Genomic DNA, 27418 nt, shown 5'->3' with positions numbered 1-27418 from the left:
ATCCTTCAAATTAATCACCCTGGTGCCGCAGGCCGGCAGTCAAAGGCTTTTTATTATAAAGTTTTTTGTTAATGCATCTGGAACATGGCCTTCAGCAAGAGGGCACATTCCTCCAAGTGCCCTCTGACACAGCCTTGACCATATCAGGGGTCACATCCCTGGACATGCTTGTGTCCACACAGGTCAATGACAAGCACAAAGCGAGTGTCAATAAGTGAGCATTATCAGCGTTAGTCCTGAGAGTTCCTGACAGGGTTCATGATCCATGTTGCTTGGAGATCATTCTAATTCGTCTCTTTGAGAATCTATGAAAAAATTGAACATAATCCTGGTCAACAAACCAATACCGTTGAATTGTTGTGCTCTGTAAGTCAGGTCTTGATAAGATCACTATCAAAAGATTTGCTCTAAGCTAAAACAATATTTCTTGACACATATCTCGTGTGACAGCAGAGTGAAAGGATTTCCAAGAATTCTAGCATAATATCCCTGAGTTGAAATATTTAATGAAACAGCACATTCAGCTGTTATCAAATAATCTACATAAGCTCCCGCTTATTTTATGAACTCTGGCCTCAGTGTCACAGTCTGTGCTTAGGTCAACACTAGACAGTAGATTCAGTAATATGACCTCTATGACCAAACAATGAATTCTATGTGGGAACGTAAAGTTTGACAGGTCTAAAATGCCATGGGCAAATAAAATCTGCATGCTAAAATAATTAGCAACTCTGTAACAAATGTCTATGTTATATTGCTCAATTTTACTACTGAAAATGCATAGTTTGGTTCTTAATTATTCTAATAATTATTTTTAGTAATTTTACAGAATACATATTTGGGGGAAAATGCAATGATATATATATAAAACTTAAAAAAGCATATTTCTTGCAAAAGGTGTATTTACACAGACAGTTTACACAATGAATTTCTTTTTAGAAATGGCATAAATGCAATCCAATAAAACTATATATTTAAAAAGAAAAATGGTGGTATGATATTAAATTAATTCATTCATATTTATAAGCTACTACTGACAAAACATCTTTAATTACACGTCATAGTCATACTGCATGAACAACTCCTACACAGATTTGTTATTTGCATGTGGGAGATTCATTAAAAAGAACAAAATCATAAGAACAAATGGGCGATATGGCCAAAAAAAGATCACGATAATTTTTTAAATAAATGATAAATGTCAAATCTTTATTTATTTTAGGCTTAAAGCCAGATTTTTGCTCCAAAGTGTAAGTTGTAGCAACCAGACTGTTAATTTATTTGATAAAAATTAATTTTCTGCATGTTCCATTGAGTGATATTGTTTCAAATCAAGAAACAGGTTTGTGTTCCCTCATAATTTTTCTATTAAGATATTTATTTTTTTGAGAAAAATTAACAGTTTGGTTTCTACAACTTTAACTTTGGAGCAAAAACCTGGCTTTAAACTTTAAATAAATATACACACATATTTCCCTCAATGGTGACGAATTTTCACCAAACTGGACACAATGCCTTGGCCATCTACAACAAAATATATTAACTTCTTTTCCCTGAATTTTAAAGTTTTTTAATCACTTTGCCAATCTTAACAAGTTGCAGTGTTGCGATGTTTGATGGAGTATGGATCCACTGAATATCCATATATCTCCGTATATCCAATAAAGCATGGGAAAATATCACCATCTATATTTTAAAAAGCCAAAACTGAGCTGTCTTTCCTGACAAAGACTTCTTTAGTCATGGTTTTGTCAAGACACAGTTCTTAATAGGACCTGAAAGCTCCCCATGAGGGCCTGTTTAGCTTCATGGTCTTTTATTCTTACGTAAGGAGCAGAAAACATAATAATGACAGACTCATATATGATGCCCTTTTATTAGAGGACGACAATGTCATAAATAGGATTAAAACAGGCCACCGTCTGCTGCTGGAGCCTTGCATCCTGCTTTATGTAAGGCCTACTGTATCATGGTTAACCACATGTGATACAATAGCCAAACCACATGTGAGGGAGCATGTCAATAAAAGACGCATTAATCAAACGCTACAGCTCTGTGTTGTGTTTGCTGAGGTTTTCAGCATCTAAATGAAAGATAAGAGGAATATAGGCGAGGTTTGGCAGAAACAGACATATGACACAGAGGACTTCGGTAAAACACTCCCATAAGTCATCTTTATGGTCTTTCATAGCAAAGACAGTGAGGAAATGTTTCATTAATGAAAGAAGAGGATATGACGTTGCATTTTAGGCTGCTAAAACAACCCACTTCTCTTACAATGAAGACTTGTGTGGAGTATGATTGCATGTCAGATACTTCTAAGGCACATGTGGTCTTGACCATGCAGACTTTTGACCATAAACTCTCCCTTGATCTTTCCATGATCATGTGTATCCTGGGGGTGCTAACAAACCCAGGAGTGATTAAGAGGGACTGACTGAATAGATGCAGAAAATAGCCCTCATGGCCCACATACAACAGGCTTTCTGAGGTAGCCAACACCTGGTTCATCTTTCCTCTATGGATATGTGTGCTGTGACCCAGATTTGAACTCTACAACCTGCCCAACACCACTGATCTCCTAGTTGTTTATGAATAGTTGATCTCTTTTCATTGTAAAGCCTGGCAGGCGAGCAAATGGAGTTCATCTTCAGAGGAAGGGATATGATGGGTCTTGACAAGTACAAATGTTTTACACATGGCATGATGGGAAGACGACAAATTTATTTGCTGGAAGACGTAATGTTCCGATCTCAATATCTTTCAAAACCGAAGTCTGTAGTCAGACTCACAGCGAAAAATGACACTTCTTAAAAATCTCCTACCACAATTGTTTCTCATTAACAGTAATATGACTAAATGGAGATAAAATTGTGATTTTAGCCAGTCTACAGAATTTTGTACTGATTTTGTGCAGTTTCTAAGATCTCTACCATGTCTCACAGTGTGCTCAGAGTATTCAAAAAATTTGAGAATTCAGGACGAACTCAAACATTTCTCATCAGATTCTTACCTAGTTAAGACCTAATTAACTTGACTGATTCTTACCTAGTTAAGACCTAATTAACCTTAGTGCGAGATTCACATTCATGCAACTCAAAACTCTAACAAACTGTTTTTTTATGTATCTAAAGGAGGTTCATTTTAGGAGAAACATCTGAGTCAAATGAAGTGAAAGCATGATAACTGCATTACTTTGCTTTTTCGGGTCCCACAGGACAGAAAAAAAAAATCACAATGAGATCCTTTTAATATCTAATTTAATATTGTTTCTCCATGACAACAATTACATTTAATATAGACCCGGTTCACCTACATTTAGATTTTTCTCCTGCAGAGCCTCAAAGTTTCATGTCTCTCATTTACACTTTCAGAAAAGGTCTCAACAATGTCTCACACTTTGCTCAGATTTGCCAATATACTAAAGTCAATCAAATTTAATAGATTTTAACACGAATTCAATCACATTTCCCAATATATTTTTTTCTGGGAAATATTATTTGCTTATGCCTCCAAATTAAATCGGTTCGTTTGATACTTTGTGACAACCGTCATGCGGCTTCAACCAATCAGAATTTAAAATTCAGCAATACTATTAAGCATGATTTCTCAACAGCTTTAAAAAAATTTAAGTAGACCTAATTTTCTTTTCACTTCTTAATATAATGAAATGTTTTCCCTTCTTGATGTGCACTGCTGCTGATCATTATTTTTCTGTTTCTCTATATTTTTGTTGCTCTACATTGAATTTGAACAGCTGTTTTTTTGTTCAATAAACGGAACCTTATCCGCTTTCCCTCTCTTCACTAAGACAGCATTGATTTTGTCAAACAAAACCGCTATTGTCTCATATGAGCTGAATAGACAGAGAAGCATAAAGCACAAAAGTAAACTGTCTGTTCAAAAGAGATGAAACACCACAAACACTGACATCTGGATCCTCTCAGGGTTTAATCGTATAAGGTAAATTAGCATTTTCAGACTTTAGGATTAGCACTAAATTGAGGGTCTGGACACTTTGTTGTTGCCTATTATTATTTTTTCCAATTCTTTTTTTCCCCTGTTTTCAGCTGCAGTGTTTATTCAGTTTATTTAGTTAGATCGTTTAGTTATTAACTTTATTTTGTTATTTAGTTTAGCTCTATTTATGATATCACCAAACAACAAGCCATTCTCTGTTGCTAATCAAACACCATGAAACAGACATTCATAAAATAACACATTATAGTTTGACCTCTTTATAAACCTTGGATTCCTGAAGTCATGTCTCTTGCAAACTGGAGAACAAGATACAAGCATTTTCTGAAAATTAGAAGACTTACTTAGGAATGCTAACAGTTCAGAGCCACTTTCATTCCATTACAACTCTAGAGGGAATGTGGCACTATTTCAAAACACAGAGGATGGGAACTGAGGAATGTTTGAGAGGAGGGAAACAGGGAGGGATATCATGCAAAACACTTTGTATGACCTTGCTGCAGTATCATAACCACAGACACATGGGGATACAAAGTGAATATGAATAAGTTATTTTATATATGTATAGGGTACTACAGGGCTAAAGGCCCCCTGGGGTAAAGGTCTTTTGATATCATTTTTTCTCACAGCACTAAATAGCAAGAGAATCCACTATAGCACTTTATAACACCTGCTTGTCGCTATGCGCTGCAAAATTCTCTTGATCCATGAGCTCATCACATTGCATGTCTAAAAGTACTAACATTCATTTTCACACAAACTGGGCTGCTCCATCAGTTCAACCAAGTCTCAGCCTTTCTCACACAGAACAACCTCCTGGACAGCAACCAATCTGGCTTCAGAAGTGGACATTCGACCGAGACTGCCTTGCTTTCAGTTGTTGAAGCCCTAATATATATATATACATATACATACATACATACATACATATATACATATACATACATATATATATATACATATACATACATACATACATATATATATATATATATAAAGGAGACAATTAACTAAAATAATTATATGTATATACACTAAAGTTTAGGGTAATATTAAATATTGAATATTTTTTTTAAATATATATATTTAATAGCTGAACAATGCTGGAATTATTTGTTTCTACTTTTAATGTTGTATAATAACAACAGTAAATTGTGCTTTCATACATTATAAAATGTATTTTTGCACATTAATGTGTTATATATATATTATACACTCACACACATTATACATATACACATATATAGCTGAAAAGCATATATATATATAGTAATAATGTAAATGTCTTTACTTTCTTTTTTTATGTTACCGATGCCAAACATTTGAACAGTATTATATATAGGTCTATAACACCATCGTAAATTTCTAGACCAAAAAAAAATTGCTCATTTTTTGCTGTTGTTTTTGTTTGTATCTCCATTAAGCGATCTAAATGTAGAGAAATGTGACCAAGTAAACTTGTCAAGTTGGTATGTTAAACAACTCTATAAGCCAGAGAGTTACTTGTGTGTAAGAAGCTGAGGCTATCCAAACAACTATTATAAAATTACAATCCATAACCCAAACACAGTGAACTGCAGTAAAAACAAACATGGGGACACACAGGAGCAAGAGAGCAAGGGCTCAACACAACTGCTCCTTTATAAAGAAGGAACAAAGAGACATGACTAAATACTATCTGACAGAATAATAACAAGGTGTATATGGCAATAACTGCTTAGTTTCACGCATGCTGTCCACCCCACACTCAACAAGCACACAGCAAAACAAACAATAGCTTAGAATTGTGTTCCTCTGAGTGAGCGTTTGCAGCTCTGTTTAATCAGATAAAGCACAATGCCACAGGTTCACATGTTTCACAAGCTCAAAGAAGAGACTCAATCACAGCCAAAGAATGCAGCCCTAATTAGGGGTCGGCCTCTATATGTTCATCCGCTTTAGTTTCCTGAATAAATTATTCAAATGAGTTTAAAATAATAAATGAAATAAATGTTGCCATTATAATGTATTATAAGGCAGATTACTTATCTGAAAACAGTTTTGTATTAAGAAACCTAAGCTGTAGTCCTCAATGAATGGCTCTAAGCATTTGCACAAATGCCACTCAGTTTACCTTGGGGCTTACAGAAATGGTGTTTAATCAAATCTTGTAGTAAAAACTCAACATGCCTTTAACTGCCCCTCTGTTTTAACCTAGTGAATATCACAGCCTTGGGGAATACCTTGGAGAAAAAAATGGAAATTGTTCATTAAACCCTGATTGTCACACAACCCATACAATGAATCGGTACGGAGCAGTGTATTAACCCTGATCGGAGTTATTGAAGTCAGTAGTCAAACAGATGGACAGGAGAGAAGCAGGTCGCTCTTGTACATGGTCGGTCCCCTGTTGATTGTCATGAGTGGAGTCGGAGAACATAAGCCGCTCTGAAGAGAACAAAGAACATGACTGAAAGGACAAGCCATCAGCCCCTCACTCTATTCAAGACACTACCTCTCCTTTCTCTCTAGTTCGCTCTCCCTGATCCCCGATCAGACCCTCCTCCTCGCCAACATCTCTTCGTTTCAATGCATATGATGCATATGAAAGTTCCCGGGGTAAACAGGGTTGTCCCTTCCATAAAGCATGCAAAAACATTTGCTTGTGAATAGTTAATTCAATTATGATAAATACAATTTCAAAAACAGAAAACCATACTAATTAAAGTTGAAGTAATTTCTGCACCACTAGTGTGCAGAAACACAAAAAAGCAAAAATACTGATTGTTTTTCAAACAGGTTTCAGGTTTATCCCATGTCTTCTATTGGTCAGCCAAACCAATAGTCCTGTCCACATTTTACACATTTTATTGATAAAAATAGAATAGAATAGAATAGCACACTTGTGGATATTTATATAATAAATATATGTGTGTGAATTTATCTTTTTACTTCTTTTTGCTCTTCACCGCTGCATTTATTTGATCAAAAATACAGTAAAAACAATAATATTTTGAAATATTATTACAACTAAAACAAATTAAAAACTCTTCCTCTATTTTAATATATTTTTTCAATGCCAAATTTTCAGCCATTATTACTCCAATCTTCAGTGTCACATGCTCTTTCAGAAATCATTCTATGCTGATTTGGTGCACAAAATTTTTTTTATTTACAGTATTTATTTATTTATCAGGTGTGCTGCTTAATTTTTTTTTTCTGGAAACCGTGACACTTTTAGAAATTTAGACATCTTTTAACACAAAGTGTCTTTACAGTTATCATCATTTGATCAATTTAATGCATTCTTGCTAAAAAAAAAAAAAAAGTATACATTTTCTTGAAGAAAAAACAAAGTACTGACCCCAAACTTCTGAACAGTATATATATATATTTTTGTTTGTTTTGTGTGTGTAATATATATATATATATACACTCTCTCCATTTGATAGGAAGCTACCAGTTATGTCACGTCCTATGCGATGCTGAGCTATGTTCTCGCAGTGTTATTTTCCAGCATGTTTAAACAAGATGTGATATCGCTGTTTATGTCATCCCTGAAAATTACTGTTTGTGTTTGTGTTCTGTATTATCATAAGAGACTTGCCTCTCTGACAGCAGGCATGTTTGAAGCCCAGATCATGTATTTCAAAGGGAATTACAGATATGTTGATAGCTATAGGGCAAGATCATGTAGTCTTGTATGACTGGTAAACCACATTGAATGAACAATGAGCTAAGTATTTGTTGTGGCGTATGCCAGGGATAACAAGTGAAGTATTACACCTTTGATATGGAAAACTACTTCAGCTTAAATTACAGTCAAGTTCTGAACATGAACATGACTTTTTTTCTCTCTCTTTAGCTAATGACTTCAAAGTGCTAAGAGCTAAACCACAGAATTCAAGTAAAATCCGTTTGCCTAACAACCACAGTTGTGACGCAAACCATTTTTGTTCAATAGAACAGGTTTAAGGGATTCCAAGCCTCGTCACAGAGGTGTCCTGACCTTATTCAGTGACCTAATCCTATGAGCTCACACTCTGTGTGTTCACTTGTGAGTTCTGCATGACTGCTGCTGCCCCAAGAGATGTAGGGAGGGAGTTGGGGTTCCGCTAGTTCCCTCATCGACACTGACCTCATTCACATTATCAGTGAGAGAGGTGAGCCCTCCCTGTCTAATCCCTTGACCCCCAGTGCATTAAAGTAACCGTTGGTGGACATGCAAGGTCGGTCTGTCACCCCAACCCCCTCAAAACCTGGCTAGCGGTGGGGGTGGGACCATGTAAGTTGGTGTGGAGGGGTAATATAGCATGGCCGATGAGCGATATGGGAGTCTGTAATAATGCTCGTTTCGGGAGGCGCAACTTGCACGCCTCAGTATCGCTTTCTGACCCCCTGTGAAAGCGAGGACCTTTCTTGCTGATTCACTTCCAGTGCATTGAGGTGATTTTGCAAGAGTATTTCATGGAAGTCCGTTATCGCCACAGAATAAATAAAAACAGTAAATTTGACTTTTTAATCTCACAACTCAGACTTTTTTTCTTGCAATTCTGGGCTAATCTTTCACAATTCTGACTTTTATTCCACAATTCTTAGAAATAACGTTAGAATTGCAAGATATAAGCTCCTAAATGCAAGGTACAAATTAAATTGTGACATAAAATTACAATTGTGAGATGTTAAATTACAATTGCAAGATATAAACTTCCAATTCTGAGAAGAAGAAAAAAAAATTGAATTGTGAGATACAAACTTGCAAGTGCAAGAAACAAAAGTTTATACTGTATCTTGCAATTCTGACTTTTCATAAAAAGTCACTTTTTTTAGTATTTTTTATTTGGTGGCAGAAACAAAAAACAGAATTGCAGGATGTAAGCACAGAATTCAGAGAAAAAAATCAGAAATGTGAGATATAAACTTGCATTTCAGAAAAAAACGTCTGCATTTTGAGATATACGTGAACTCACAATTGCAAGAAAAAAAGGTCAGAATTCTGAGTTTATATCTTGCAATTGTGACTTTTGTTCTCAGAAATGAGACAGTACAAATTGTGAGACAAACTCAGAACTGAACTGGGATTTTAAAAAATGTCAAAATTGGAAGAAAGTCGCAATTACCTTTTTTTATTTTATTTATTTTTTTATTCCGTGGCAGAAATGGGCTACCATAGTATTTAAAGAAGAATTCAATGCACAAACAATTTGTATACTCCATTTCTTAGTATTTAAAGGAGTAGTTCACCTGGAAAATGAAACTTCTGTCATAATTTATTCACCCTTATGTTGTTCCAAGGAGTTTCTTTCTTCTATGGAACACAAAAGAAGATATTTTGAAGAACTGTTTTTGTCTACATAATGAGGGTCCAAAACAACATTAGACCTCATTGACTTTCAACATAAGGGTGAGTAAATGATGACATAAGTTTCATTTTTGAGTGCACTATCCTTTTTTCTTTTTTTTGATCTTCTGAAGATCGTTAGACAGTTTATGTGGTGGTAAAGTGCTCCAATAAACTGTTTTCACAATGCGAAGCTCCTTTAGCGGTGTACTCATTGTTAACAATAGTAAACAGTTGGAAGCCCCTTTCAAAGGGGATTATATCAGGTCAGGTGCATTTGGACCTTGATTACCCTTGACATATGTTTGACCATTCTGTTACTGCTGTAGAATCAAGACTTATTAGGGGCCAAGGGGGAAAAAAAGAGGTCATCAAGGCCAAGACGCCCCTAACATCACAAGTAAACAATCCTCTGGTTTACCAATGACTGCTGAGCTGACACGAGGCTTCCTGTTATTTAGACAGAAGACTTTGCAACTGCACGTGAGGATTCACCAAATGCATGCAACAATGTCTGTTTCAGTGTCACAATTATGATTAGAGTGAATGTATTTTTAAATGACTAATTACTCAATATGTGATTATTTAAATTTATTGAGATGGTGCTGTATCAAAAGCCTGAATATAATTATGAAAAGATGATGTCAAAGGCAAAATAATTAAAAATAGACTTAATTCCAACTAATTCTTAATTAGTTGACAGTTAGATGTATAGGGACAGTCCACCCAAAAATGAAAATTCTCTCACCACTTACTCATTGTCATAGTTAAAAACAAAAGACTTTATTTTTGTCTGTGGAGTAGAAAAGATGGTATTTTGAAGAATGTTGATTATCAAATTGTTTAGGTAACTACTAACTTCCACTATATGGACAAAAACAATAAGACATTTCTCAAAATATCTTCTTACAAGTTCCACATAGAAGAAGAAAAAAAGTCATTTGGAATGACGTGGGTGGGTGAATCATGATCATTTTTATTTTTGGGTGAACTACCTCTTTAATTACCTGTGATTCATTATAATTTTTTTTTGAATTATCACTGAAAACCACTTACTAATTTCAAGTAACTTAAAAATGCTTTGTCCACAAGAATGTGATTCAAAGATCTGATCATAAGTAAAAAAAAAAATGTGTTGACAAAATACAAGAACTAGATTGCAGAATGGATTGCTGTGGGATAGAGATAGACTCAAAAGGTTTTGTTGTTGTTGTTTTTCCCCCAAAGAAATTAATATTTTTATTCAGCAAGGATGCATTAAGCAGATCAAAAGTGACAGTTAAATGGTTAGTTCACCTAAAAATGAAAACTCACCCCCGTTTGAGTACTCACCCCCGAGGCATCCTAGGTGTATATGACTTTCTTCTTTCAGACGAATCCAGTCAGAGTTATATTGTTATAATTGTCTTTGATCTTTCAAGCTGTTTAATGCCACTCAGCGGGTGTTGCATTGCTTCAGTCCAAAAGAACTTAAATACATTTTTAAAATACATGTATCGATGTAAAACAGTTATTTTTTTATAGTTTTTATAAATCTAACACATGCTAGATGGTTTTCCAACAGGGCAGTGTAATTATTTATAATGCATATTATATGCATTTGGTTTTATTGCATTGATGGTTAAGTACCAAAAAAAAAAGTAATTTCTAAGGCTCTGAATTCTTTAAGGAGGGGAAAAACCAAGAGACAACAGTAACATAATTCGAAAGGAACTCCCTAGAGTAACTTTGATTTTAAACAAAATAACTTTCTTTTTCTACCCAACCCCCTTCCCCTGAGTGCCAGAACAATTAACTGGACGAACATCAGACTTATTGCAAAATGCTTATAACAAATAGCAAAAGAACATTTGTTACTTGGTACATTTTATTATCAAACTAAAATGCAAAAGGAAATCTCTCACACTTCAGACCCAGACATCACTATTAACAAACAACACTTATTACTGGTCTGTAAAGACACCTCTTGTGTTTTCAGCGGGCCGTTTTCCTGATTTCTTTTTAAAAGTACAGGTATTTTCCAAAAAACATAGAGACTGCAGCAAACCACCCCAAATCATTTATATGCTCCCATTTCAACACAAAAATCTGTTCAGCAAGTCAAGTTCTTCTAACAAAGAAATTATGTCATAAATGGCAGTAAATGAACCGCCATGTGACCTTCTCGGAAAGAGATGTTCAAACCAGTGCACATGAAGAGAGAGGACAGTGGGCGCAGCGGGGCCTGCGATTTCTGCTGTAGTCACAAGACTAATCTGGCAGGCAAATAATGACTGCATGCCATCAGCTCGCTCATTTCTATACGGGGCCATCCGAGGATGCAAATCAGACGCGCATAGTTTCTGCAATCTCTGACCCGAAAGCCTGAGGATGCAGTCCAATTACAGCTTTCCGATGACATTTGATGACAGTACTGAGCTTTCCAGTACGCGGCTCATAATACAGTAAAGACATATTGCTGGCGCTGGCGCCGCTGCTCCGTGCCAGATTGGCCACCTATCAAAGGGCTCAAAATCCCATAGTTCTTTCTTTACCACTTTCTTTTATCTCTTGATCTTCAAGCCGTCCCCGTATATCATTTTCCTCTAGGTGCCTCAATTCAGCCCGATTAATCCCTTGTAATGTACAGTCTCTATTGACGTGATAAATGACAACTGAAAAGTGGAGGTTCTGACCCCGACTCTTTCTCTTCCTTTGGAGATGGATTGGAACAGGGCCTCCCAAGGTGGCAGTCTTTTTTATGTCTGGTTTCATGAAGGCGTATTCAATGATAACAGCCATCAAAATGACAGGAGCCTTTATGATAAGTGCGTCCCGCCCAGCGTTGAATAGATGGACAGTGATAGCGATGCTCATTGTTAGCACGCTGGCGGAGTAGTGTATCCTATAGAGTGGGCGGAGCCTGCGAGACACGACGCTGAATAGGCGTGTAGGGTGTCCATGCCCTTTGGTGCCCTTCCAGGTGTGGGAAACACAGGGCAGAAAGCACCTGCAGGGCCTACGCGCTAAATCTCATTGTATCGCGTGCCAATATGGTGGATGATGGTGTGAGATATTCTGAGCCTGAAAGAGTATTGTTTCATTCATCACATTGTCCGTGAATGGACCGAGATATTCCACCTAATACGCTGACAAAGACGCGAGTGCACATCATTCAAAACCTGCCAGTTCGGCGAGACAATGAGCAGGCTCCTTAGATGCACGAGATAGCGTTAACACAAAGAGCCAAATGAGAATTAATCTCTGCCACATGCCCCGAACATTAAACTGCGGCATCAATCATTTTGTTGTTTTAGGTCGCAGAGTCGGCAGCGATGTTTGCTTTGCTTCGCCATTCCTCGCATTCCACGAGGAATCCTAAACAGGACCGTTTGAAATGGTATCAACACTACATGGCAGCATTCCTCAAGACAAGTTTTAACAAATAATACAGCTAAGATTACATAAGCATCATTAGATATCCTATAATTAGCACTTACCAGGCTTGAGCTTAAACTTAAAGGGATAGCTCGCCGAAAAATCATCATTTACTCACCCTCAAATCAGTAGGACGTTTTATCTTCTGCAGAACACAACGGAAGATATTTTGATAAACTCTTTTGGCCCACACCCAAAAAAATCATAATTTCACCCAAAAAACAATTTATTCACCCTCAAACTATTTTGGCCCAAAACCCCCACCCCACCCCAAAAAATCATCACTCATCACTCACCCATTTTCACCCATAGTTCACCCAAAAATAATCATTTACTCACCTTCAAACCAGTAGGACTTTCTTTCTTCTGCAGAACAGAAAAATATATTTTGAATGTTTTAACTATTTTTGCCCATACAGTGAAAGTCAAAAGGCTCTGAAACCACCCCTCTTTTTCTTCTTTTGCTTTTCAGGTTTGTTTGCGTGATGTTAAGCAAATGATGACAGAATTTTCATTTCATTCAGGGAGAACTATCCCTTTAAGAGTCAGTTTGGGGGGATGTTATCAAGCCTAAAACAGTAAAACGAGTTGGGATATATAGTACATACAGTGGCATTTTGGTGAAGGTGATGAGGAATCTGATCTGTTGTACATCTGACAAAGTGTCTAAGCATAAGCTTTGGCTTTGTAAGCCCTGCACAAACCACAATGCATTTGTTGTTCTAGGCCATCCGCCATGCTGTACCCTTTCTCCTTGCCACCTGAATTTAACCTCAAAGCAACAGAAAAGCATCCTGTGGGGCTATTTTCCTGAACGGGACAGAGGCAATAATTGACTATGGAAGGGCAAATCAGACTCTTTCACATTTTCTGAGTTGCAGCCATGCAAAACCTGCCCTGAGAATGAACGACCATCATTAAAGAAACATTTTTAAATAATATTTGTAAAATAATTGATGTCAGTGACAATTTCTGATTCAGGAAAGAAATACTATATAAACAAATCTTTAAGGATTAAAATGGTTAGATAGTAGGATGTAGCACTGTATCATTCACAGCGACATGGAGTTGTAGGCATTTCGGATTAAAGAAAATAAGTATTTTATTGCCATGACTAAGTGCTTTCCCAGAAGCGCAGACTTCCGTTTAAAACATGCAGATTTGGTATATTTATAGCTCTATGCTGAATTTCTTTTACATAACTCTTCCTGACCTATTTATCCATGAACAAGAAAAGATCGTCAAGTATGTTGGGGATTACTGAATATACCAAATGTTTGCCCTGCATCTTTATCTCTTTTTAGACTCAATTTATTGTCGAACATTGCAGAGTGGCTGAAATATGCTACTTTCTGTAATCTGTTAATTTGTTTGGATACAAGTCCAATTTCAAATGTATCTTTTGGATGTCACGTCAGGTTATGATGTTTTTCGAAAAGCTCTTATAAACAAACGTCCACACTCTGAAGCAAATGATGGGGGATTTGCAAAACCATCTGTTGGACAAAAGCCCTTTAAAAGCACACTAATATGGACTTAAGATATTATTTTATCCACAGGTGGGAATCTGCAGGCCTAATCGAGTAAATGAGGGACTGATATATAACAATGTTTGATTATTACAAACAATCAAACAACAACTGAGACAATACTGAATACATTCTGGGTCAAACTCCCATTTCCTATAAATCGTCATTTAATGACCCTCCCTCTCAACCAGACATAATAAGCTATTTGATTCCAGGAACACCAAATTTTAGAGAACAGATTGAGGCATGTCTGTTGACTAGGGTGGGTGGTGTGACCAAAATGATTAATTTCATATTCAGACAGAGGTAGATATCACTATATAATTATTGCAGCAGGAGTTTATAAATTAATTAATAATAATTAATAAATAGCCATGAGATAATTTCAATTTTTTAAATAATAATCTAGTTAATTAAATACTTTTTTTTTTTGGAACTTGATGGACACAAACCAAAACATAGGATCTTTCATAACAAAAGAAATCTGGCGTCAGCTGCTTCACATTATGCAGCACTTGAGATAAAAACAAAACAGTAAAAACTAACATAACAAAACAGATTCTGATGACAACAACTAAATCCAAATAGTATTATAGACCTAAAATTATCATTTTGCTCAATATAATAATTATTTAATGAAGATTGTTCAATCCCAACTAATATATAAAATATAAAAAGAAAAGAAAAAAAAACTTCAGACTGAAAATCTCACAAAAAAAAAAAAAGAAGCAAACAAAATGTAATGGATTAATTCAGCTTGGTTTCCTGATGGTGCAGCTCTTGATGCTTAACAGGAGGGGAGGGGAAAAAAGGCTCTTATGAGATTAATTGCCAAAACATTAAGATATTAAAATCTTATCTTCAAATGAATCATCTAGAGAAGTCCCAGAACTTATTCATGCTCAATAAAGGGGATTAAATCCCAATTAGCAGCCTTTGCCTCCATCAGATAGGAATCAATCTGCTGTGAAGGGTCTGAGTATGCGGAGCGGCCTTACGGAACCTAAGACTCCTGCGGTTTTCCTGATTAGCTGTGTCCTTGCTAAAGCTGACGGATATCCTGCTGCCTTTCAGTAAACCACAGATCTCTACATAACCAAACTTGACAGATGCTATTTTTCTTTTCAAACCCAGAATTTTCTAAACCCACTTTCCATAAACACAGGAGTCAGTTGCTTACTTTCAATTTACTGGGTCATCCTTTCGAAAATAGCATTTTTTTTATCCTCAGTGAGGACCAACTCACTTAGGCTTTTCAAAACTTTTTTTTGATTGGTTAAACATTTACAGATTTATCTGCAAATAGACAAACCACTCTGATTGGATTTGTGGAATTTTATAGGGAAATCAGACCAAATTTAATCCATTAATATGTCTCCAAATGCCCGATTTTTCCCTAAATTAAAAACCCGTTGCTGCCATCTTTGCTTTAACAGAACTTTATGAGCCAATCAGCGGAGCTGTCAGTGACATCAGACTAATCTGAGCCACAACTAAATGACGTTGTCATAATAATGCTGATAATAATGAGATGTCAAAATTAGTCACTGGCAAAATAACTTCTATTATGAAGTATTTTCAATTCATATGCATGCAAAAAATGGATTTCATTACAATACATGGCTAAATTGGAATGACTGTCAGTGGAGAACGATGCATTTTGGCAGAAAAAAGACGTAGTTACGGCCTTTACCAGTAGAGGCTAACTGGACCATGCAAAGCAGTGTAGACTAAACTACAAGCCAGCATGTGACATCTAGCAAAGTAATTCCAAACTACCAGATGCTGTACTAATTTTTTTGGTTTGTGTCAAACAAGTTTTGGAAAATTAGTATTTTATGCTCAACCAAGGCTGCATTTATTTGATTAAAATACCATAAAATCATAATATTGTGGATAATTACAACAATTCAAAATGATTTTCTATTGCAATATATTGTATTATGTAATTTATTTATTTATTTTGCATTACTTCAGAAAGTATCCCAAGTTGCTCATTTGGTGCTTAAACATTTCTTATTTTTATTGTGCTTAAATATTTGTGCAAACTGTTTTATTTATCCCCCCCCCCGCCGCATTTATGTATATTTTAAGCAGAAATACTCTGTAACATTGTAAATGTCTTTATTGTCACTTTTAGTACCTTTAGGAAGGAACAGTTCACCCAAAATGAAAATTTGCTCACATTTTACTCACCCTCAGGCGATCCAAGGTGTATATGGATTAATTGTGGATTACTGTGATGTTTTTATCAGCTGTTTGGACTCTCATTCCGACGGCACCCATTCACTGCAGAGGACTTACTGGTGAGTAAGTGATCTGTCCCGATGAAGAAACAAACTACAGTACAGCTTGAATGGCATGAGGGTGAGTACATTTTCAGCAAATTTTCATTTTTGGGTGAACTATTCCTAAACATATAATTGGCCGTGTATCATTTTGGTTATAAAGCCTACTGATTAATTTTAATGTATATGATGATTTGTGAATAACAGCATGATTGTGATTTGATTGTAATCCTCAACTGCTACACCAACACAATACACACTTTTGGCACAACAGAAGCCAACCTATATAAAATTTAATCAACAATTTTCAAATTTAGTCAAACACTGCACATACAAATGCAAGCTCAATTAATACAACTTTAAAGCAATGTAAAAAGTAATGGGAGATGAACAGAGAGAAGTCCAAATAAACCTAGATGTTTGAAGGATAGAAACACAGCCAAGTATCTGTAAGAAGCAGAGAGGGTGAACATGTTCTGCAGGTGTTTTTCACACTGCTCAAGTGCTGAAGAGCCAGTGTCACAATCAGGTGTTCCTGCAAAGTCCACAGATAGCGCCACAGTTAGTCACCTTCCAAGGCAAGAACTGATACAGTTATAAATTATATAGCCAAAAGTATGCGGACACCTGGACACCACACTCACATGTGCTTTTGGAGCATGTAATTTTCCAAACCATGGGCAATTTGTGCACATGGCTATTGTTACACTGGAGCAGAAAAAGCCCCTTCCTCAAACCGCTGCCATAAGGTCAGAAACACACAAATCTCTATAATGTCACTGTATGGTGTAGCATTAAGATAAAGGGGTTGAAACAAACCCGTTAATTAGAAGGGGGTGTTCACATACTCTTGGCCGTGTAGCGCACTTCAAAGACATCTAGGTGATCCATTTGTTTTTCAACTTGACAATGACTTGAAATAAACCCTAAAGGTGTACAGGGACTCTCTGGTGAACAAGGAACACAAAGCATTCTGCAGATGTTTTGCAAATAACCAAACTGATTGCACTTTAGATGGCCAATTTAGAGAGATTTGAGACCCTCCCTGTTTTAACTAGATTTAATTTAATCCATTTTAAGAATTTTCTAAAACAGCACATTCTGAGAGAAAATATATATGTCCTAAATATACTCTGTTCCCTAGTGTTTGGTCCAAGATCCAAAAACAGAGCACCAGCCACTGCAATGCAGGGGAAAAGGACAGTGCAAGCAAACACAAGCATGCTCTTATACTTGGCTTTGACTCCGATTCCAATTGTGTGAGCTGTTTTTCAGTGGTAAATAGATAATGTTCGCATTGTTTTGGAAAGGCCCATCAGTCTTGCTTGAGAAACTGACTGAATCATTGCCATGAAGTAACTGAAGACGGGACAGTATCGTACACTGAATTAATAGTTCTTTTGTCAGGGGGATTTTCTGAACTATTGCTCAAGCCGTTAAGAAAATTTCTTAGTGTTACAAAAGGTGTGTATGTACACTATACCGTTCAAAAATTTGGGGTCAGAAGTTTTTATATGAAAGGAATTACTACCTTTATTAAACAAGGAATGATTAAAATGCTTTCTACATTGTTACAAAAAAAATCAGTCCCACTTTATATTAAGTGGCCTTAACTACTATGTTCTTACATCAAAAAAATAAGTACAATATACTTACTGTGTTCATATTGTATTGTAAAACACTTTTGCTGATTTTGAGGTGGGATACATGTAAGGTTAGGGACAGGTTTGGTGGTATGGGTAAGTTTAAGGGCGGGTTAAGTAAGGGATGGGTCAACAGTGTAATTATAAATGTAGGCTAATTACAGAAATTAATTACAGATGTAATTTCATGCAGGTAATATTAAAATATAAGTACAATGTAAAAACATGTATGTACACAATATGTGCATTGTACCAAATTATTATTTAAAGTAAGTACATATTGTAGATGGTAGTTAAGGCCACTTAATTTAAAGTGGGACCTCACGATTTCCACAATAATATTTACTATAGCAGCACAACTGTTATCAACAAGTTTCTTGAGCACCAAAACAGCATATTAGAATGATTTCTGAAACATCATGTGAGTAATGGCTGCTGAAAACTCAGCTTTGTCATCAGAGGAATAAATTACATTTTAAAATATATTCAAATAAAAACAGATATTTTAAATTGTAAAAATATTTCTTAATATATTACTGTTTTTACAGTATTTTTGATCAAATAAATGCAGCCTTGGTGAGACTTTTTTCCCCCAAAACCATTATAAAATCTTGCCAATACCCCAAAAGATTATGAAGTTTAAGAATATAACAATAAAGACACATCTAATATAAACAAATCAAGATGCAGGATCCAACCTAGCAAAATAATGCAAAAGAACTAATCATAAAAGTACACTGCCGACGCTCCTAGTAAAAGCTTCTATAATTTTACAGGCCCAGCTACAATTTTTTCTTTGCCCTGCAGCCAAGCAAAACGAAACTCTTAAAATATAACGATTATCCCCTTCAAAGTGGGAGGGATGAACTTAGAAAAATCTAAAAGTGGATAAAATGGTTACTACGCCCCTGCGTTCTCTACATCCCAAACACACATGATGACAGAGTATCTCACGTTACCAGAAGAGTGACACTTTTCTGTTTCAAGACATGCGCAAACATGTATGAAAGTCATGAACACATGCTCGCACTTACATGCGCACACACGTACGCCCGCATGCTTTGACATGCTCCAGATGTATCAGCATTGAATTACATCACTGAGATGTGGTGGGTGACCTTTTCTTTCCTTTTCTGGACGGACTTTGCTGCTCGAGCTGCGCTGGTTTCATCAAAGTTATATGAGGAGAGGCATGAAACTGGATATGGACCAACTGGACCAAAATGTGGGCACTGAGCATTACTGTCAACGGCTCCCAGCGCTACACAATGTTGGGGTTTTCCATTTGCTTTTTAACAATTAGCAAACAATGAGCCATCCGAGGTGGATTGTTCTTGAGTCAAATCAAAGATTCTGTCATAATTTACTCACCCTCGTGTTATTTCCAAAACTTTTTCCTCCTTCAGTGGAACACTAAAGAGATTGTTAGAATGATGGTGGCACTGGCTGTAAATCGGCACTTAGACAAAGTTGTCAACACGCGTTTGAACGTTTTCATGTGTAAAAGCACATCAGAACAAACCCACTTGGCTTTTGTTCATGCTGTTTTTACTTACTGCCTATCACAAAAACAGCATATCCACCTAAATCCTCTGAAGTGAAAAAAATCAAAGGGAAAAGTTGTTATCTGAGGTTATCAGCTCTAAAAACAGCAATAGTGCGGCCGAACAAAACACGCTACATGTGTGCACATGCATAAACACACAGCAAAACAGACACGTGAAGCAAATGTTACAAAAACACAGCAAGAAAGGAATGCTAGTGTAGGTAAGGAAAGTCCTTTAATGCATTTGGTCAAGAATTTTTGTTGGGTGAATACATATCATTTTAACAGGCCATATAATTTACACTTCTTAATGCAGTTGTGTTTAAAGGCACCAAATGAAATTGACAAAATAATTACTGTTTCCAGAACTCCATGTCATTGGTCCTGTACCCAAATCATGTCATTGGACACAATGTATACAAGTCAATCTACGAATAGATTACTTATAGTTACCAATATTAAGCTTGGAGGAAAAAGTATGTTAGCACACACAGTTCACTTTTTAAGAAGCTTTATGTTTTAGGCCCCTGGATTCCATTTATTGCTGCACAGCAAACACTTACATGTATAACTGAGCAATTATTTTCTGAAGCAGCTTATCCCTTTGAAGTGCAAACGGCACAAGTGTGGGATAATCATAATGCCATCAGTTCTAGTTTGCTAACTTTAAATAAAAGGCACCTGTATAAACAGCTCATCACTATTGCTTACGTATGAAATCAGCTTTAGCCGGCTTGTTATTTTTCTCATTCTTTTTATCCTGAGACTGTTGTTTCTGAACTCATTCGTTTCTAAACTAAACCAACCACAAAACTGACAAAACACAGGCTCCCATAATAACATCTCAATAACATGTCTAATTATGAGAGGAAAAAAGACCCGTCAATTTAAAATTGTTAAATTCAATTTCAAAAAGTGAATAAACAAACATTTTTATAACACAAAGTAAATATTACATAAATAACAGTGAATTCAATGGACAATATTATAATTTTATACTATAATTTTGTGCTATTATTTTGATCATGTTTTTGAAATAAGTCTATTACAATATATTTATAGGAATAAATTATATATGTAATTTATTCCTGTGATCGCAAAGCTGTATTTTCACATACATTACTTTATTCTACAGACAGAAATTATTCTAAAATGCTTATTTGGTTCTCAAGAAACATTTCTTATTGTTATCAATGTTTAAAACAATGTTGTGCTGTTTAATATTTTTTAAACCTTTTTTTTTTTTTTTTTTTACATGTGAGAGGGGTGTCAGACATTAAATATTTAACAGCTCTTGGGCCATTTGTGCTAGGTGTTTGACTGTGTCATAGGTCCTGACTGTGGTGAACCGCCGTTCTGAGCTCCTGCCAGTGTGAGACCTCAGCTGCCACACGACACTCACCACCCGACCCTTTGGGAATAAGCATTAAGAGTGCAGAATGAGAAGATTATGTTGACTAATTACAAATGCATGGTCGTCTGACCCCAAAATGCTTTGCTTTGAAAAATCACTAGCTTGAGCCCTGTGTGTTTTGAATAAATGACTTACTTAAAATTGTTTCTGTGCACTAAACTGGGACAGGAGAAAGTATTTTGCCATAATAAAAATGATAAACATCACCTTCAACAGGGGAACAGGTACGGCTCAGAGTTACTGTGATATTAAAATGGTAAATTCCCCCAGCCAATGGCATATTAATTAATCTTATCTTAACTCCACATATTGTTAAGGGTCCAACAAGATGTGTTGAAACGTGCCTTTTCTGCAGTGTTTGTTCCGTTGTTCTGCTTAGTAACCTACACCCCACACGTTCACCCTGATAGACACAAGCTACAGACTTGAAATTTCTTCGGAGATAAATGACAAACTTCTTACGCTGACTTAACGAGTCATGATAAGGTTTGACTGATCTGATTGTGACTGATGTTGATTTGATCTTTCATGAGTACATAATGCCAAAAAAAATGCATATTTCATTTAATTCCTTTCAAGCTAACATCATTAATATTGTAAATGATGTGTTAAAGCAGCATGTTGACATTAAACTGAATGACATATTAGAAAAACCATGAAAGGACTGTTTAAATATAATATACATACATGCAATATATATATAAATGAGAGAAGACAACACTACCAATATCTTTGGTAACTCTCATATCTTCCAATATCTGTGTCCAACCAAACGAATATAATCTTGGTAGAAATGCAAAAAGGTTGCATGACATTCCCTCATGTTTAAAAATGATTAAAGGGGTCATATGATGCGATTTCAATTTTTCCATTGTCTTTGGAGTGTTACAAGCTCTTGGTGCATAAAGAAGATCTGTAAAGTTGCAAAGACTAAAGTCTCAAATCCAAAGAGATATTCTTTATAAAAGTTAAGAGTCAACCACGCCTCCAATCACAACGCACTGGATAGCTGGCCAATCAGAGCACACCTCGCTTTTTTAGAACGATGAGCTTTGTAAAAATCGAGAGAGAAAAATTATGTACAGTATGTGGAAAATAATGTGTTTTTTTAACCTTAAACCGCATTAACACATTTCATTACACCAAATACACAAAATAATGTTCTTTTAGCAGCATCATATGACCCCTTTAACACAACTACACAAGGTAAATGAAAATCCTATTTATTCACCCTGATTGTCACGATCGCTACTGTGAGGAGCACGGAGGGAGGAACGGGGAGACGTTGAGTAAACTTCAAACAAAGAGACTTTAATTAACATCCAACGGAACTAGGAACACACACATAGGTGAACGATGAAAGATGAACGATGAACATTCAATACCAGACAAAGGAACTCTGAATAGAACTCACTTTAAATACACAGGACTAGAGGAGGGGATGACGAGAAACACCTGGGACTAATGAAACAGTTAACATGGGAGAAAACTGGGTCATGGAGCACGTGGGGGAAGAAAAACACACAGATAGAGTCCAGGGGCGTGACATATCGCCCCCTTCCTGGAAGGCGCGTCCTCGCGCCGTAGAACAACAGAGGGGGGGCACGGGTGGGAACTTGGGAGGAGGCTCGGGAGGAGGATGGATACCCGGGAGGGGGCCGGCAGACAGAGTCCAGGGAGGTGACGATGTAGGGAGGAGCCAGGGAGGCAACAGGAAGGACTTGGAGCAGGAGGGGCCAAACAGGACCCAGGCCACAGCCATGACAGCGACCCACGGTGGAGCCGACGGAGGGAGGAGCCATGGAGGAGGAATGGTCGCCCACTCCAGGGGGCCGACCAACGCCGGTGGAGCAGATGGCGGAGGAGCCCGAGGCGGAGACAGAGAGCAGATGAGCCAGGGTGACGGGGAGGATCCGGAGGGCCAAGGCGGACAGATGGAGCCGGCGACTGACGCGGAGGCGTGGATCCAAAAGGCCGCGGTGAAGCCAGAGCGACAGAGGACTGAGGAGGAGACGAAGGAATGAAGGAGCCTAAAGGAGCCGGAGGGATGAAGGGACGAGGCGCAGCCAGAGGAGTGGAGTCCCAAGGCGCAGGATGGTCGACGCCAGACCAAGGCGGAGCCGGAGGGACGAGGGAGCCTGGTGGAGCTAGTGGACTGCCGGGCCACGGCGGAAAGGAGAGAGCTAAGAGCTATGGTGGAGCTGACGGGTCCACGGGCCGAGGCGGAGCTAAACTCGGGGACTGGAGCCCTCTCTGGGCTAGACTCGGGGACTCGGGCCCTCTCTGGGCTAAACTCGGGGACTGGAGCCCTCTCTGGGCTAAACTCAGGGACTGGAGCCTTCTCTCTGCTGGACTGGGAAACGGGAGCCCACTCAGGGCTGGACGGGACCAGCAGGGACGAAGGAGAGAGGAGAGGGGGCATGTCGGCTTCCAGCTCAGTTTCCCAGTTTATAAGGTCCCCCTCGAAGTCCAGCAGTCCCAGCTGTATAATCAGCTCATCCTCAGCCGCGGTGCAGTGGGCGGAGCTCCACTCTGCGCTCTCTCTGTCTCCCTCGTGGCGGGCTCTGTTGCCGGCTCTCGCACCTTGACTGACGTCACTTGCAGCTCCGGCTCAGCAGCGATTTGTTGCTCTGTTGCTCCATGCGGCAACGGCTCGTCGGCCGCAGCAAGCTCTAGCATGCGCTCCGCGCAGAGGGGAGATGGTGGGCTGGGCACTGGGTCCGGGGTGGCACTGGCGAGATCCACTCCACAAATGCGGCGAAATTCGCTCGAGGGCCTTCCTCGGACAACGGCGCTCTGTACGAGGAGTTTAAACTGGCGTCATAGAACGCACAGAGCGCATCGTCCGGTAACACCTGGAACTAATGAAACAATTAACATGGGAGAAAACTGGGTCATGGAGCACGTGGGGGAGGAAAAACACACAGACAGAGACCAGGGGCGTGACACTGATATACGGTTTCAGACTTTTCAAATTTATGAAGGAAGTAAAATGACAATGACAGTTCAAAGTTTCTGTTTAATCACCACCTAATGTGAGAAAGTAATGGAAGTTTTGCATGTAGACACAACAGCAGAATAACAAAATATGACATGACCCTCTCAGAAGAGATATATCAGCTTATGTGTAAGTTTTAGCCGTTGACTCCACATCTGCTGTGCACTGGTTCTGGTTATGTTCTGATTATGTTCCAGTTAGAGTAAGAAAAGTTGTATAGAAAGTCTTTGGGGGGAAAAGAGAAAAAACTCAATACGTTTATTGTCAATTGAGCTAGTTAAACAGCCAAGTATACTTCCCAGCATTCCAGCATAAAAAGCAGGCAGCAGAGAAAGGAACATCGCAATTGTGGTGTCTACAAATGGTTGAGACGTATCCGAGGCTTTGAAGTTGTTTCCTGCTCTCAGGCAGTTCCCGTTCTAAAGGGCAATTTGGGTTTCAATCCAACAGGTCCAAGTTCTTGCTCCCCCTTCTCTCCTTCCTCCTTCCAAATGTCTTATTTTTCCCTCCTCAATTTACTGTAAAGTACTCCACAAACTCCCCAAACAAGAGCAAAACCACCATCCATTGAACCAATTTGATAAATCGCAGATATTTATAGGAATTGGCTTTCAAAAATGTGCCTTTTGTAAGCCACCAGCAACCTCAGTCCAGTTACAGGAAACAACATGAAAGCATTTTAAGATGTTCGACCCAATTGCAGAATGCAGAGCGTAAACCATCTGGTATATTTGACTATATTCTATAAACATCTGAAACCTGCATCTAGCCACATACTCATTAAGACTTCATAGCAAAGTGGCATGTTTACGAGGTAATTTTCTGTTTTAATAAAACGTTGATGGCTGATTTCGGGCTGAGAACAGCTGCGGAGCAAATTCTGACTTCTTGATCATTAGAAAACAATTTTATGAATACCGGTTATCAAAACAGTTATTCAAAATATCTGATGTGGGAATGTAAATTCTGCGATACAGAGAATATGCCGGAATATGATGATGATTAAAGGAATTAATGTAAAACGAGGTTAGTAGCGACCATGATTACATGGTAAACCATTTATGGTTGCCTTTAATGGTTAGCAAAACAAGCAAGTTGAACTGTATAGTTCATTGTCACAGGGTGTAACAAGAGAGGAAGGACAGAACAGCACATACTGTTCCTACAGTCATTATTACAATTACAATCTCACTGTTAAAGGTCCCGTATTGTCAAAACTGAAATCTCCTGGCTTTTCACGATAACCAAGGTCTAGTTTCAAAGTTTAAGTTTCAATCCAGGCAATCCACAGTCAAATGAACACAGCCTGCATAAAGTAACTGTGATTTTTCACCAACCGTTGTGACTTCCGTAAAAAGGTGACGTCAGAACTACTCAGTCACCGCCTTCAGTCACCACCCCGAGCACTGCCCACAGTCCCACTCTCCTTTTGCCAAACCCCCAGACAACATCGCGTCCATGCCATTGCTGAGCAACAACAACACGGAAACATGTCGAGAAAACACTGTTCAGGAATGTTTCCTGTAGGGCTGCACGATAAATCGCATGCGATATTTAACGCGCATCTTGTCAGTAAAGCCATTCTGTAATCAGCGGTAAATCTCCATCACCTGCGGGCTTTCACATGGAGCAGCATTAACTACACAGAGCCGTTGTTCGATGATATGATCATGCAGTCAATACAGATATTTCATAAAAACATTAAAAACAAGCAGGGCTATAACATAACCCATTAAAAAAACTCACACCATGTCTACACCGGACGCGAGTGGCGCGATCCGACAAAAGACAATAGAACCCAGTGATGTTGTCTACACTGGATAGACAAGCGATGCAACATGATCCCCATCAGTAAACTGATGCCTCGTTCCATTTATGACGAACTGTACTGACACTACGTTCAAATGATTTGCAACTGTCGCTTTGTCGCGTCAAGTGTAGACAGACTTTTAGCGCAGCAGGGCGCGGCACGACAACTGTCGCGTCCGGTGTAGACACGGTCAGACAGTGTCTGCTCTATTACAAAAAGTCTTCTAAAAAGATTCAAAATACCTAAAACAGCGGCATTACAAGATGGAAATATAGACTAGAAAAGATATTTACATTTGCTCTGTCCTACGTCCATGACACTGACTCACTGTGGAGTTGCCAGTTTTAATCTTAACAGCACTTAACACCGAATGTGCACTTGGATGGTTAGATACATGAATAAAAAAATTAAATAACTTAAGGTCTTTCCAGCATTAAGGTAATCCTGCTTTAAATTTGACTGGTAAATTTGACAAATTTGACTGGTAAATGATAAAGAATGATAGCCCCTTTTGTATTGCATTGCATTGCATATGACAGATTGATAAAAAGACATGCTATTTATGACTGGATGTAACTTTTGATACTTCGCGGTAGGGCTGCACGATAAATCGCATGCGATATTTAATGCGCATCTTGTCAGTAAAGCCGCTTCTGTAATCAGCGGTAAATCTCCATCCGATATCGCATGCGATTTATCGTGCAGCCCTACTTCGCGGTAAAAGTGGCTCTCCGATTGACTTTGCCCTATCAGTGCGACTCCCATGAAAAAAATAGTGAAGACCACTGAACTAGTGACTTGTAGCTAATGAACTTGTTGGAAAGCACTTATCGTGCAGTTTTCGCTTTTTAAGTGCTGTTTGAGTAACAGTTATTAACACTGTGATTTCATGTATTGATTCGGCTGGGATCGGGATGTCTGTGGATTTTATTAAAATGGGAGTGGCTATGAAACAACATGAAACTATTTTCACAATACGTATGTAATTAAAGGTGCAGTAGGAGATCTTGGAAAATGCTAACTTTAGCCTGATAGCACTGAAAGCGAACATCCCACCCTTCCTGCAATCGCCGTCCAAAGCCACGCCCCCTGAACGCATATACGGTCACAGACCAGGAGCATATCGATCGGAACACAGTTCATGCACGTAGCTCACTTCATACGAGCTGGTTATCTGAATCGGGTGTGTTAACTAAGCGAGACATGCAAAAGCCGCTTCTGTAATCAGCGGTAAATCTCCATCGCGTGCGGGCTTTCACATTGAGCAGCATTTACTACACAGAGCCGTTGTTCACTGACAAGCTGCGCAAAAAATCGCGCGATTATGAACGTGGTTTTGCGCAGCTTGCCAGTGAACAACGGCATGCGATATCGCATGCGATTTATCGTGCAGCCCTACTTCGCGGTAAAAGTGGCTCTCCGATTGACTTTGCCCTATCAGTGCGGCTCCCATGAAAAAAATAGTGAAGACCACT

General features: G+C 38.1%; 1 long non-coding RNA gene across 1 annotated transcript; it reads left to right on the top strand.

Annotated features, from left to right (window-relative positions):
* The first annotated feature begins 359 nt into the window (after positions 1-359).
* Positions 360-25488, top strand: LOC107722868 (uncharacterized). Its single transcript, XR_001637854.1, has 3 exons — positions 360-370; positions 7414-7419; positions 25397-25488. It is a non-coding gene; the product is annotated as an uncharacterized LOC107722868 (long non-coding RNA).
* Positions 25489-27418: the final 1930 nt, after the last annotated feature.

The sequence above is a fragment of the Sinocyclocheilus rhinocerous genome, unplaced genomic scaffold, assembly GCF_001515625.1.
Source record: "Sinocyclocheilus rhinocerous isolate Xijiao unplaced genomic scaffold, SAMN03320098_v1.1 scaffold2529, whole genome shotgun sequence".
In the NCBI taxonomy this organism is placed as follows: Eukaryota; Metazoa; Chordata; class Actinopteri; order Cypriniformes; family Cyprinidae; genus Sinocyclocheilus; species Sinocyclocheilus rhinocerous.
The sequence above is the reverse complement of the archived record's forward strand: the minus strand, read 5'-3'. Positions and strand labels throughout refer to the sequence as shown.